The sequence below is a fragment of the Nannospalax galili genome, unplaced genomic scaffold, assembly GCF_000622305.1.
Source record: "Nannospalax galili isolate Female #2095 unplaced genomic scaffold, S.galili_v1.0 scaffold1234, whole genome shotgun sequence".
In the NCBI taxonomy this organism is placed as follows: domain Eukaryota; kingdom Metazoa; phylum Chordata; class Mammalia; order Rodentia; family Spalacidae; genus Nannospalax; species Nannospalax galili.
In genome coordinates, this window is record NW_008334665.1 from 2,167,758 (window position 1) to 2,182,160 (window position 14,403).

General features: G+C 42.9%; 1 protein-coding gene across 1 annotated transcript in view; it reads left to right on the forward strand.

The window, feature by feature from the left end:
* The window catches only part of LOC103731132 (CUB and sushi domain-containing protein 1-like), a gene marked incomplete at its 3' end in the record, with an annotated part of 1,440,296 nt that overhangs the window by 1,011,995 nt on the left and 413,898 nt on the right, over positions 1–14,403 (forward strand). The window lies entirely within an intron of this gene.

Sequence of the window (14,403 nt, forward strand, 5' to 3'; positions counted from 1 at the left end):
CAGCAGGAGTTTGGAACAGTGTCGTGGGGTCTTCACACCAGGAGTTGGGAACAGTGTCATGGGGTCTTCACACCAGGAGTTGGGAACAGTGTCATGGGGTTTTCACACCAGGAGTTTGGAACAGTGTCGTGGGGTCTTCACACCAGGAGTTGGGAACATTGTTGTGGGGTCTTCACACCAGAAGTTCAGAACACTGTCATGGGGTCTTTTCATCAGGAGTTCAGAGAAATGGGGCGTATGTATTAAGAGCCCTGGCATTAAAGGAGGAGACGCTAGTGTAAGGAAAATACAGAGTCCAGTAGAAAAGCAATTGTTAGTGGCCCAAAGACACAGTGACAGGAACCATGCAACATGCTGAGAGAGCTAGAGGGCAGACACGCAGGTCTACACGGTGGGATCAAATACCCACCACCCCACACCGCCGTCCCCTCGTCTCCCACCATGGTCATGATGTCAGAATGAGCTCTTCCTCTTATGTACTGGACCAAGACCTAAGGGGAGTTCTCTGCTGTACTCTCGGTCTTGTGTGTGTGTGTTTATGTATATTTGAATGATGTATATGTGTTAGTATGTATGTCTGTGAAGTGTGTGATGCATGTATGCTCATGTATGCCTATGTATGTGATGTGTTATACATATATGTGTGTATATGCATTCATATATATGAGTGTTAGTGTGTATGTGTATTGAGTGAAGTGTGTGATGTTTGCATATTTATGTATGTGTATGTGCGTGATGTGTGTGATACATGTATACATGTATATGTATGTTGTATATGTATGTTAGAGTGTATGTGTGTGATGTATATATATGTATGTACGTGATGTGTGACGTGTGTGATGTGTGTATGTGTATATTTGTGTATGTACATGATGTATGAAGTGTGTGATATGTGTATGTGTGTGTATGTATGTGCATATGTATGTGATGTATGTATATATATGTGTATGTGTGTGATGTGTGTAGGAGTACATGTTTATGTATGTGTGGTGTATCTATATGTGTGGTATGTTTATGTGTGTGATAAGGTAGATATGTTTATGTAATATGTATATGTGAGTATGTTGTATAATATGTTATATACATGATATGTGTATTTATATGTACATGTCTATGATGTGTATTTATGTATGTGGTGTGTGTATGATTTGTATATGTGTACATTGTATGTGTACAATGTATGTGTGTGTACATTTCTGTGTATGTGTGTTTCCTCTTTTCCGTCTAGTCCTTTTACCCTTCTGAACCATCTTGGGTGCCCTCTTTAACCCCTTGTCTCTTGTGTCTTTGTGCCCCTGATTTGTTTTCCCATGTAGCTCCATCAGCTGATGGATTCACAGAGCTCTGGCTAGGAATGGGGGGGACAGTGGGCTTTCGTTCCCTGAGTTCCCTTCGCCCTCTTTAAAGAGCTTCACCTTTGATTTTCAGGCCATTAGCTTATGGCATCTGCTTCCTGTGGTGTTATTGCTACAGTCCATGCCCCTCCATATTGACCTCTGTCATGTAGCCACACTTCGTGGATAAACAGCAATTTTCTCAGAGGCCTAATGATTACATGGAATGATGGGCTTCGCTTTCCAGGGATTTGTTTACTCAGAAATCTTACCTTAAATGGAACAATACCTGTCTTTATTTTACTCTATATTTTGAAGGAAGCCGTTCCTGCATTAATGTGTACAAAGCAGAATTATGTCAGTGTCAACACAGAGGGCGTTAACGCGAGCTGAAATATGTCTCATCACTGCAGTTTTCAGTTTTGAAATGGTCATTTCTCCGTAGCTGAGGCTTCAATCTGTACAGCCCAGATTGGCCTCAGACTTACAGCAATCCTCCTGCCTCAGTCTCCCAAGTACTGACATAAATGTATGTCACAACTTCTAGTTAAGTTGAAATTTTTATTACTTTTTTATTTAAAAAATTTTAGTACTTTATTTAGCACCCCTGTGGCAGCTAACTACTGTCCATAACTCTAGTTCCAGGGGAATCTGACACCCTCTTCTGACTGCCACAGACATTGCATGTCACGAGTGCACTTACCTACATGGAGGCAATACACTCCTACACACAAAATAAAAATAATATTTTTAAACTAGTACTTTATTTTTTTAATTTTATGAGTATCTTGCCTGAATGCACGTAAGTGAACCTGTGTCATGCAATGCCGGGGGAGGTCAGAAGAGGGCGTCAGATCCCCTGGAACTGGAGTTACAAACAGTTGTTAGCCGCCTTGTGGGTGCTGGGCATTGAACCCTGGTCCTCTGTAAGAGCAGCCAGTGCTCTCTCCAAACCCCTAACTTGAAACTTTTGACACCTTCATCCATTACTGCAGATAGAATCAGTGCATGTGAATAATTTCCATTTCTTTAACACTATAAATTTGAGTGCTAGGGAAGCACTCAGCCGTAGAGTGCTCTAGTTTGCATCGAGTCCGGGGTTCTATTCCTGGCACTTCCAAAAGTACAGGCACAGCTGAAGGAGGGATAGCCAGGTGTGAAACGCTCCTACTATATCTTCTGTGTCATGTGATAACAATGTTTAAATGGCATTTCTGTAGCCTACAGAGTATCTGTTAGCTTCCACTTCTTAGTTTGTTTCAAATAATGTTCACTTGGCCTTTTGGAAACCATCCAATCACAGCCTGAATTTGTACTTAAAGTTTCATAGTTAGCATCAATGAGAAAGACAGACAGGATGCTCAAAGCTGACGGGAAATACAGGGTGGGACGTCACACGGACTCACTGAAGGGAGCGACGGTTGTTTCTGCCCTCAGACCAGCCCGCTGCTGTCCAGCTGCAGCATTTGAAAAAGTGCAAGTGGTTCCCTTATCTACCTACATGGCCAACTCCTAAACACGGCAAGGGCATGGAGCCTGTGGTTCATCAGCACGGCTTGCTTTTAATGCACATGCCTCAGAGATCTGCACAGAAGCTTTAGGACACTTGAGCTGTCATGTGGATTTCCTTCTCACCAACACAGAGCGGGAGCGCGTCCTTCTGGGGCGATGACCATTTCATCAGGCACACGGGGCAGATCTACATCTTAGGATCTATTGCTCTCCTACCACGTGAGGCATTAGATGAACTCACCTGTATCACAGATACAAACTTCTGTCAAAATCATCCATTTCCGAATTTCATTTACTCGTTTACTTTTTTATTCTGTGATTCTAGCTTTGATGCAGGAAAATTTTTATCATGGGCAGCAGGTTGCAGATTATTTAAAGAAGAGCCTCCCAGCTGTTCCTGTGATGGTACCCATGCCCAGCCCTCTGACTAGGGCACCCCCTGTCCTCTCTCAGAACCTTCCCTCCAGCTGCCCTGTGTTCCCTTCGCATGAATTGCCATTGGAAACCTGGCTCCAGGATTTGCATTACTCTCTCCAGGAACCATTCCCTGCATGGCTTTTCCTACAAATGAATCTTTCATCTTTTAAGAAAGCTGATTATTTATGAATCTATATTTATCTACACCTTATTTGGTCTTAAGATATAGCATTGTGCATTCAGCTTAATAAATTCAATTTTATGTATCGAGGGCCATGACCAAATGCCACAAAATTCACCTGTCTCTGTGAGAGGATCCAGTATCATAGTTCAGCATTCTAAGGCTGGTCTGGTAGATGTTTGTGCAAATATATGCATACTCAGAAAATAGTTCTACACCACTACATCTCTATTTGTGTATGTATACTCTGCATGCCACCTTCCAGTATTTTAAGACTGAAAAATACATGCTTTATAAGTATCCTGCAAAAGAATGCCAATTTTTCATTAAAATCCTTCTACAGTGCTAAATATTGGGTAGCTATAATTAAATACCTTCAGATCAGGAACTCTTAAAAACATACTATTTTCAGACATCATGTTACACAGATTTTTGAAAGTTACAGAATAACTTGCAATAAAAATTTGCCTTCAAAATTAAGTCCCACCTTTTATCTCTGCTTTGAAAGGGTAGACATTTAATACTGTAGAATATTTCAAAGTACGTGTTACAAGAACACTCTTAATAACCTCAGTGAGTAGTTCCTTCAGGTTGTGTTATGAAGGGAGCACTGTGCCAGTCCCAGCCGAAGAGTTGAGTCAAAAACTCAAAGTACTCAGAAAATAAGATAGCACCAGGTATTTAAAACAACTGCCAGGCTGGGGCTGTAGCTCAGTAGAACATTTGCTGTGCATTTATGAGGCCCTAGGATAAATCTCCAATATTGGCCCAAAGGTGGGCCTGGGGACACAGGGGACTGAGGGAATAGCTCTGTGGGTAAAAGTGTTTGCTGTGCAAGCAGGATGACCTGAGTTCAAATCTCCAGCACCATGTAAATAGCTGGGCTAGGTTGTGCTTGCATCTATATCACCAGTGTTGGGGTGGGGGTAGGTTGCAGGATTCCCGGGCCTTGTAGGTCACCAGTCTAGCTCCAGTTTCAGTGAGGACATCTGACATCCTCCTCTTTTGTATACATGTGACACACACACACATACACATACACACACGTGCACACATTACACACATACACATATACACACATCACACACATACACACATACACACATACATACCTACACACATACCTACACACACATACACACATACATACATACACACATACACATACACACATCACACACATACACACATCACACACATATACATATACACATACACACATACACACACATACACACATACACATCACACACACATACATACACCTACACACATACACACACATACACATACACACATCACACACACACATATACACATACACACATACACCTACACACATACACACACATCACACACACATCATCACATCAACCATGTCTGAAGGCTAGAAAAGAACCTTCCTTTTTACTTCCCAATTACTTTATGTAATAAGATTCTCCCATGTTGCTCAGTGCTACTGGCAACGGCAGCAGTGGGTGTTCCCCATATTGGACATGACGCCCAGGCTGAGCTGAGGGCCAGTGGGTGTGGATGTGACGCCCAGGCTGAGCTGAGGGCCAGTGGGTGTGGACGTGACGCCCAGGCTGAGCTGAGGGCCAGTGGGTGTGGACGTGACGCCCAGGCTGAGCTGAGGGCCAGTGGGTGTGGACGTGACGCCCAGGCTGAGCTGAGGGCCAGTGGGTGTGGACGTGACGCCCAGGCTGAGCTGAGGGCCAGTGGGTGTGGACGTGACGCCCAGGCTGAGCTGAGGGCCAGTGGGTGTGGACGTGACGCCCAGGCTGAGCTGAGGGCCAGTGGGTGTGGACGTGACGCCCAGGCTGAGCTGAGGGCCAGTGGGTGTGGACGTGACGCCCAGGCTGAGCTGAGGGTTAGCAATGCGTAGCGTCCAGGCTCTCAGCTGAACTGAGGGCCAGTGGGTGTGGACGTGACGCCCAGGCTGAGCTGAGGGCCAGTGGGTGTGGACGTGACGCCCAGGCTGAGCTGAGGGTTAGCAATGCGTAGCGTCCAGGCTCTCAGCTAACCTCTGATTCACTTTGGGTTTTGGTCAGAAGGAACTGGCAATTTCTCACATAGCAGGTTACCATGAGGAAACTCGGGATGAACTCTCAAGTGTATAAATACATAGAGAAACGGCAGCTCCTGTGGTGCGATAAATTGATGAGAACGTAAAAGACGCTGGGGCGGATGGATCAGTGAGCATCCCCAGAGTCGTACAGCAGCACCATTCAAACAAATAATTCCATAGATTGTCTTAACCCAAGGTAGCATGTGCTTGACCTTGTTCAGGAGGTGGATACCATGGAGAGTCAGGCCAGCACAGCGAGCCCAGACAGGAGCCAAGGCTGTGACTATGACTTCTCCCCAGACCGGGAACGCGATTGGCAGGTGTTGTACAAATGAGATTCCTAGTCATTATAACAGAAAGGGGTGTGGGTGTGGGTGCAGTGGGACCCTGCACCCAGCACTGAGGCCTGGTAGAGGAGGTGTCATGCATGGACTTCTTTATCTAGTGTGGGAACAGCTCAAACCAGCAGGTGTGTGGGATCCTGCAGCTTCTGGGTGTGGAACTGTGAGACCCCCACACTGGGTCCTCTGTTGGCATCTTGCAAGTTTCCAAATGTTGCATCAGCTGGTCTGTGACCTTGTCTGCGAGCGGGAACCTCGACTCCCACGAGGCTGCTGGCCACATCCCTTCAGCGCTTTGTTCTTGCTCCTGGCCGAGGCCCTGATCGTGGCGCTGCCTTGAAGGCTCCTCCTGCTTCCTCTGACCCAACCCTTTCAGAGGCTCCCCTGTGATCGGGTCAAGTTGCCTTGACCAAATCTCTTTAATTAACTTGAAGCCCTCTGGCTGCAGACCTCCTGAGCTTCTATAACATCGTCCCACCACAGGAGGGGGCACCCCCTTACCTCTGCATGCAATATTCTTCGATCACAAGAGGAAACGTTATTACCTTTGCTTGTTTCTTAGCTGCAAGCTGCTGCTACACACACACACACACACACACACACACACACGTGCGCGCACACACACACACACACACCCAAAAAAAACAACGAAGGAAATCTGGCCAGGAAATCTGGCCAGTCCTGGAATTCTGCCTGCTTCCCATGTAGTGTGTATTTCTAAGCCTGAGACAGTGTTATTAGAGACTTTATGTGACTCTTATAATCAAGAGGAAATCATATTGATGAAATTCGTTCTCTTGCTAATGCATTTGGTCATCCCTAAGAACTGAGATGGGTTAATTCCGTAACTGCTAAAGCTGGTGAAGATTTACTTTAAATGTAAAGTTCCTGTGAAGTTCAGTGGTGATGTGCTAAGACCTGTCTGTTCACACAACCGCTCTGTGATGCAGAGCTTTGCCTGTCCTGTCCCAGGTGGATCAACAGCAGGAAAGTGACTGGGCTACATGTCTGTCACCTGGCTGCCCAGGTCGGGCATCTGAGGACTTACATACTCTTTCTATGACTACTTTCCTAACTGTAGGTGATTTTTGCTTCCAAGAAATTCCCAAATATACCTCAGCTTGAATTATTAAAGTCCTTTATAAACTGTATTATAAAAGTATTCACTGTGAGCCTTTCTTAGCTTTTCACAGGTACAATATCTACATATCATTTGTTTCACTTAAAACTATAATTAATAGAAATTAAAATTAAGCATTCGCTATTCACTTCTTAAACACACACTAGAATGCCGAGTTACTCTGTGAGTCTTAACCTTTAAGGAACAATTTTCTTTCTCTTCCAAAAGAAATCTGTTCCAGTTCTCCCAGAGGCAGAGGCTGATTTCCTCAGAAGTCACCAAAGTCATACAAACTCACTGCCGGAGAAGATCTGTAGTTCAGTCCACCGGAAATATAAACAGTGGGCTCCCCATTCTCGCCAATGATGAATTCAAATGCCGAGTCTCCATGCGCATGGCAGACCTCCCCCTGCAGTTAGGAGGTCTCCTTGTGTGCTTTTTAAAATGGCATTGGTCTCTAGTTATTACTTTCTTAAAAATCCAATTTTTCCCTTGCTACAAGTCTGCTAAAAAAATGATAAAGTTAGAGTGGATCCCATTGCAAAACAGATTGTGTGCTCACACACATAAATCACCCCTCTGGAGCCACGAGCCATGGATCATGGTGCAGAATCCTAAAACCATTCTTTTTCAATAACTTTGTTGTAAAGTGAAATACATATATACCTAGCAAATGGAGCCTCTAGGACTCTGTGGGTGAGTTTGTCATCCCTGCTACCCAAGCACTTGGAGAGGCTCTTTCAGTCATTAGTTTTCATTGATTCACTGACAAACACCTGCCCTTCAGTCACGATCACAATCTTGCTGGAGGTTTGAGGTTATCATCCAGGCCCACTCAAGAGCCTGCTTCCTAAAGAGAATAAATATAAATAGACCTTTCTGAAACTAACAATGGTATTTTAGAAAGTTTTTCTCTGGGCAGTTGTTGTAGTGGAATGAAATTGTTGGGTGGACTTAGTTTAGATTAGCTTAGATTGGCTCTTATGACTGTGACAAGGATTGAATTACATGGGACAGGTGAGCCATGGCCAGAGCGCCTCTGAAACGTGTCTGGTGCCACGGGCCAGCTGAGCACCCGGTATAGCTTCTCAGAAGTTCACAAAAATTCCCCAAACCAGGCTTGGATGCAGCTGAAAGTTCTGCCTAGTGAAAATTAAATTACTCTAATTTTTGTTCAGAATTCCTGTCCTGTTTCCTAGTATTCAAAGTAATGTCACAGCTGATTTCTGAAACAATTCCTGCAGGTGCTCCTGCTGTCCTGGTCTCACAGTGGACCAGATCCAAGGATCACGGCTCTTTGTCTCCATGGGTTCCACCACTGCAGACTTCATCGATATCCAGAGAAAATGCTGCATCCACTCTGCACATGTCCCAGATCTTCTTGTTGTCATTCTGTGAGCTGTTTACAGAGGTTTCACCTTGTGTGCTCCATCTAGAGATGATTTAAACACATAGGTGAATACACAGGTTGGATGCATATACGTGTCATGTTATGGGAGGGACTTGCGCATCCACTGGATTTTGGTATCTGTGAGGGATCCTGGAACCACCTTCAGTGGGCGCCAGGAAGTGTGTGTAGCCTCAACTGTTCCCAGTATCAAACAGGTGATCTCAGATCTCACACTACATTGACCTGCCCTGCTCATTTTGAACTCCTGTCAATAACCGCAATCTGCCAACTTAAAGCCATGTGCCATGAATTCCTGTGATGAGTTTAAAAGAAATATTCAATTATTTAACTTCCAATGTGATGTAATGACATGTAAGTGCCCTCACGATTCTCAATTATTCTATAATTATCCACAACCATCAATCAAATTGTAATGCAGTTTTTGATACAACTATCACCTAGTTTTTAATTTTTCACGTGCATATATTTCTTTTTAAATTTGGTGATTGATTTACTTCTATTTTATGTGGATGGTTGTTGTGCCTGCATGTATGTAAGTGCACCAGCATTGTGTAATGACCACAGAGGCCAGAAGAGGACACTGGATCCCCTAGAACTGGCATTGTGAGCCTCCGCGTAAAACAGCAAGCACTCTCAACCACTGAGCCATCTCTCAGCTGCTGCATACATTTCTTCTGCTGTTCTCCTGCTTCATGCACACAGGATCTGAGTACAGATTGTCTTCTGTATATTTACTTGGTCTCTTTTACACATATCCTTGATCACACACTGACTTTCACTTCTTAAATATCTTTATAAGAATGGCACAAAGCAGGCACAAAATAAATATCAAGTAAATGAAAACTTCAAAAAATTTCTCTCCAGCTGAGTAAACATGTGATAGTACCGCTGGGGGAGGGGTGCTTTGTGGGTCCCTAGACCAGGTGCAGAAAGCTAAAGCAGACACAGCCTTCCAGGACAAGCAGAAATGGAGGACCCACAAGGACTAGGGGGATAAAGGAGGGCTGAGTGCCCAAGGAGGCCTGGCTGGGCCACTGTGCCAACCAGAAAAAGATGAAGATGCAAGATCAGGGCAACATCCATTCTGTAAACCATGAAGAATGGTTCTTCTGAACATTTTTAAAATAAAGTCAAACAGGAAGTTATTCCACCAAGTGAACAACATTGACTTGTTCATTTCAGTTCTGAGAAAAACTCCCGGGCATTTATGAAGTCTCACATGTTCATTGTTTACGTTGAGTTTGTGAACCAAATGATCCCAATGTTCTAGTTCCACCTGTGGAAGTAGAGAGAAACTATTGTAACCTGCTAAAGGATTGAGTTCCCTTTATTTTATATGTATGAGTGTTTTCCTGCATGTATGTATATGTACCACACCCATGCAGTGCCCATGGGGGCCAGAAGACGCTGTTGGGTCCCTTGGAATTGGATTTACACATGGTTGTGAGCCACCATGGGTATGCTGGGAGTCTCTTCCCAGTTGTCTCTGAGAGCAGAGAGCTCTCTTAAGCACTGAGCCATTTCCTCAACCTGCCACTATATCTTTGAAAACTAATACTATCATTTTTTATTAATTAATATATTTTTAAACTTTTACAAAAACTTTATTGAGAATTTCATGCATGCATATGAGGTGTTTTGATCAAATCCATGCCCACTCATTCCCTTCCAACACCTCCCATGTCTCCACATCACTTTTTTCTTTTTCTTTTCTTTTTTTTCTTCTTTCATTTATTTATTTTTATGGGGCTTTCACCGCCCCCCCCCCCGAAGAGGTGACCCTAAAATCTTTTAAGGATTAGATACAAGCTCCCAAATGCTTTTGACATTTTTGGACCTCGAAACAGAGTATGTTGCTAACAGGCCCAAGGACATTTTGACTTATAGCCAAAAAACTTTGGCTTTTCTTCGGGGTCTTTTTACCCTAACTGCCTAGCCAATTCCTACCTCCTATTCTTACCATGCCATCCTCTGAAGGGGTTACCCAAATTACCAATAGGGAATAGGGATGTAGACCGCTCTGGCTTTGTCCATGCTGAACAGGGACGCAGGGTGAGGCAATTGGAGTACCCCTTCGGTGGGTCTATCTAAAAGACTCCCAAATTACATAACTCTTGTCTCTAAGGGGAAAAGAAAGTCCCTGAATCGTGAATAGGAGATGTGAAGGAGAAGTAAAGGCAAGAGTAGTCAGCATTACAAGGTCTAGACAGGGAACTAGAAAAAAGAACAAGACAATTTTCAAATGTTTGTATGAGAGTCCATTGGCGTTTCTTGACAAGGGCTTCCAAAAGCATCCCTCTAGGACAAGGGCTTCCAAAGGCATCCTTCTGTTGGGTTCCTCCTCATTTTTCTTTTGTCTTCCAAGGCTGGACTCTAGAGTGATGGATTCAGGATTTGCTTTCAGGTATTTTGATAGCTGTTGGATGGTTAGAATCAGTGTCAGTTCCCTCTCAAAGGCTTCTGAAATTCTTCTTCCTCTATTCCTATGATCCATAGATTTGGTCTTTTCATTGTGTCCCACATCTCTTGCATATTCCATTCCTCTGTTTTTAAAAAAATTTCCATAATCTTTGCTTGAGTTGTCCAGTTCTTCAACTTTATCCTCCGGTGTTGATATTCTGTTTTCCATTTTACTCATTCTAGAGGTGAGGCTTTCCCCTGTTGTTTCAAGTTGGCTTATTGAGCTAAGCTCATTTGAGAATCTGTTTCTCAGGGGTCACAAGGGCTCCTGGTCACAAGGAGCTCCTGGCTCCTTTCTTTTACCAGTTCCATCTATGTGAAGATAAGTCAGAGGTCTTGCTCAACCATGTCTGGCTTTACTCGGAAGCATGAATGAGATGTTTCCTCTGAGTTGACCCTCCTCTTTGTAGACTGGACACTGGTTCAAGTCCATCTCGTGGGGTCTCCAAGTCCTCGCTGAACAAGAGGACAGGTGACTCACCACAGTTACAGGACATTTTGAGAGATGTTCCATAGTCCCCCAGAATTTGGTCGACCTTGGAGGTCAAGGGGCTAAAACTGTCCTTTAAATCCCTCTGACCACATTAGTATAGGCCTCAAAGTATGCCTGTTAAACATACAAGAAGGTGAGTTCCACCAGTCTGGTACTTTTAATTATCATGTGCTATGTAGATAAGGCTTAGTTAAAGAACAAAATATTCTCAGATAAACATTGATTACATTTATATTTTGTTCCTTAAACTAGTTGACTAAACTATGACCATAGAAAATTTAAGATTATGTGAATATTATTTTTGTCTCATCCTTTATATATCATAACAAACCTACACAGACCTTCATCACTTGCTTAGGCTTTCTCATTTTTTCTATTTTGGAAAATATCTCCATTCCCATATCCTTTTAACATCTTCTACATTCTCATTCTCTTTTAAAAAAATAATTATGAGACATAATAGCATTAACAAATTTTCAATCAGTTGTGAAACATTTTTTTCCTGGGGATGCTAAGTGATACTTATTCCCTGTTGAGGTTCTAGTGTCAAGCCAATGTTTCATTAAAGTTTTAATGGGGAACCAATGAATTTATTGAGCTTACTACCAAGATAACTGAGGGGTTGCTGAGGTGTATGTATGACCTGAGGGTATGCACACTGGAAAGTTTTAACCCAGCATAGGTCATGCCTTCTCTTCCCAGCCTTCCCCAGATTGTATACTTTAGCCCTTCCCAAATAATGGAGGCCATGTGTGATTTGGGTCAAATTACATACAGTTGTCTGGGAAGACTGGCTGGATATTTCAGTAAGGTTCCCGTGACACTGCTTGGCACTCCTTTAATGAATGAGCACAACAGTCAACAAGCCCAATTGTGACGATGTTTAGCGATCAGGCTCAGCTGATGTCGTGATGATGGTAGCTGTTTCATGCAGAAGGGACTGCTGTGTAGCATCATCTTATTAAAAGGACCTGGAATTTAAAAGGATTTGGTGCTAGGAGTCACATATGAGGGAGAAAATACATCACTTGTTTTCCTGAGTCTTTGTTACTTCACTTAGTATAACAGTTTCTAGATCCATCCATTTACATACAAATTTACATCCCTTAGCTATTCTGAAAAGAGCAGCAACAAACATGGATGTACAAGTTTCTCTGCAATAGGATGAATTCTTTGGGTAAATGCCAAGGAGTCATATAACTGGGTCAAATGGTAGGTTCATTTGTAGTTTTTTAAGAGTTTCCACACTGTTTTCCATAGAGGCTGCATGAGTTTGCAATCCCACCAGCAGTGAATGAGTGTTCCCCTTTCTCCACATCCTCTCCAACATTTAGTATCATTTGTTCTCTTGATCTTAGCCAGTCTGATTGGGGTAAGGCGATACCTTAGGGTGGTTTTATTTTGCATTTCCTTAATTACTAACGATGGTGAACACTTTTTGAGATGTTTCTTAGCCATCTTTACTTCTTCTTTTGAGAACTCTCTGTTTAGATCTTTAGCCCATATTTTAATTGGGTCATTTGCTTTCTTGCTTCTTTGTTTATTTTTTATGTCTATTCAAATGTTGCCTGCGTGTATGTAAGTGCACCTGTGTTATTCAATGCCCTCAGAAGTCTGAAAAGGGTGTCAGATCCCCTGGAACTGGAGTTACAGAGAGTTGTTAGCTGCCATGTGGGTATAGAATTTTTTTAATTTAATGAGGTCCCATTTATTGATTGCTGACCTTAATTCCTGAGCTATTTTTGTCTGATTTAGAAAATCTTTTCCTACAACTATATCCTGTAAGTTACTGCCAATATTTTCTTCTAATAGTTTCAGGGTTTCCAGTTTCACATTGAGGTCTTTGATCCATTTCAAGTTGACTTTAGTGCAAGGTGAAAGATAAGGATCTAGTTTCATTCTTCTACAGGTGGGGATCTGGTTTTGCCAGCACCATTTGCTGAAGATGCTGTCTTTCCTCCACTGTGTGTTCTTGGCACCTTTGTCAAATATAAGGTGGCTGAAATTGCATGTACTCAGGTTTTGGGTCTTCAGTGATGTTCCATTGATCTATGTGTCTATTTTTGTGTCAGGTGTCTGAAATTGCATGTGCTTAGGTTTCAGTCTTTAATGGCATTCCATTGATATATGTCTGTATTTTTGTGCCAGTATCATGCTGTTTTTATGATTATAGGTCTGTAGTATACTTTGAGATCTGGTATAGTAATCTCCCCAGCATTGCTCTTTGTGCTCAGGGTTACTTTGGCTATCTGGGGTCTAAATGCAATATTAACCTTTTTAATTTTTTATTAGTTTGAATCCCAATGTATATTTGCAAGCTTCTGGTTAGATTTTTTTTTAGTGTTTAATTATATTTGAAACCTACTGTAACCTACATGTATTATAAGGGACAGTAAACACCAATCCTAACATCTTCAAGTAAGTTCCATATAGGAAAGAGGTCTTACCCTAAAACTGGGTTAAAAAATAATTCTACCAGTGAAGGGAAATGAGAAGTTAAACATCTTAGACACATTGAAACGAGGGTCATTTCAGGCAATGGTTTAGAGACTTCAGTGGAGCTCTAGACAGTCGTTCAGTCAGGGGCACAGCTGACAGAAAAGGCTAGGATGAGGAGAAGCTCACAAAATTTGTAACTGGTTCTGGGTGTCTAACAGAGATGTCGAAAAGCTAAGAGAACCTCGCACCACAGGCTTGGAGCACAACTGTGCTGGGCTGAGAGGGAGAAGAGATCTGCTTTTCATTGCAATGTTACAGTTTCAGAAGTGAGAACAGGCATATGAAGGAGGGAGAGATTTTTCACTGGGTATAAAAATAAACACTGCAAAAAATAGCAAAGAAATTTGGAAAGAACAATGCCCATCTCCCTTCAAAGGTTGGTGCAGGATAGGAGAGTCCTGGAGGTGGAATGGCTTCACCTTGGCCAGTGTTTGCCAAGCTGGGAGCCAGGACCCAAGTGAGGTTGCCTCAGGAGAAGCCTCCTGTTAACTGAAAGCCAATGAAATTCCATTATATTTGCCTGTCTTTTCAATACACCCACAGTCACAACCACCTAGCTGGAGTGTT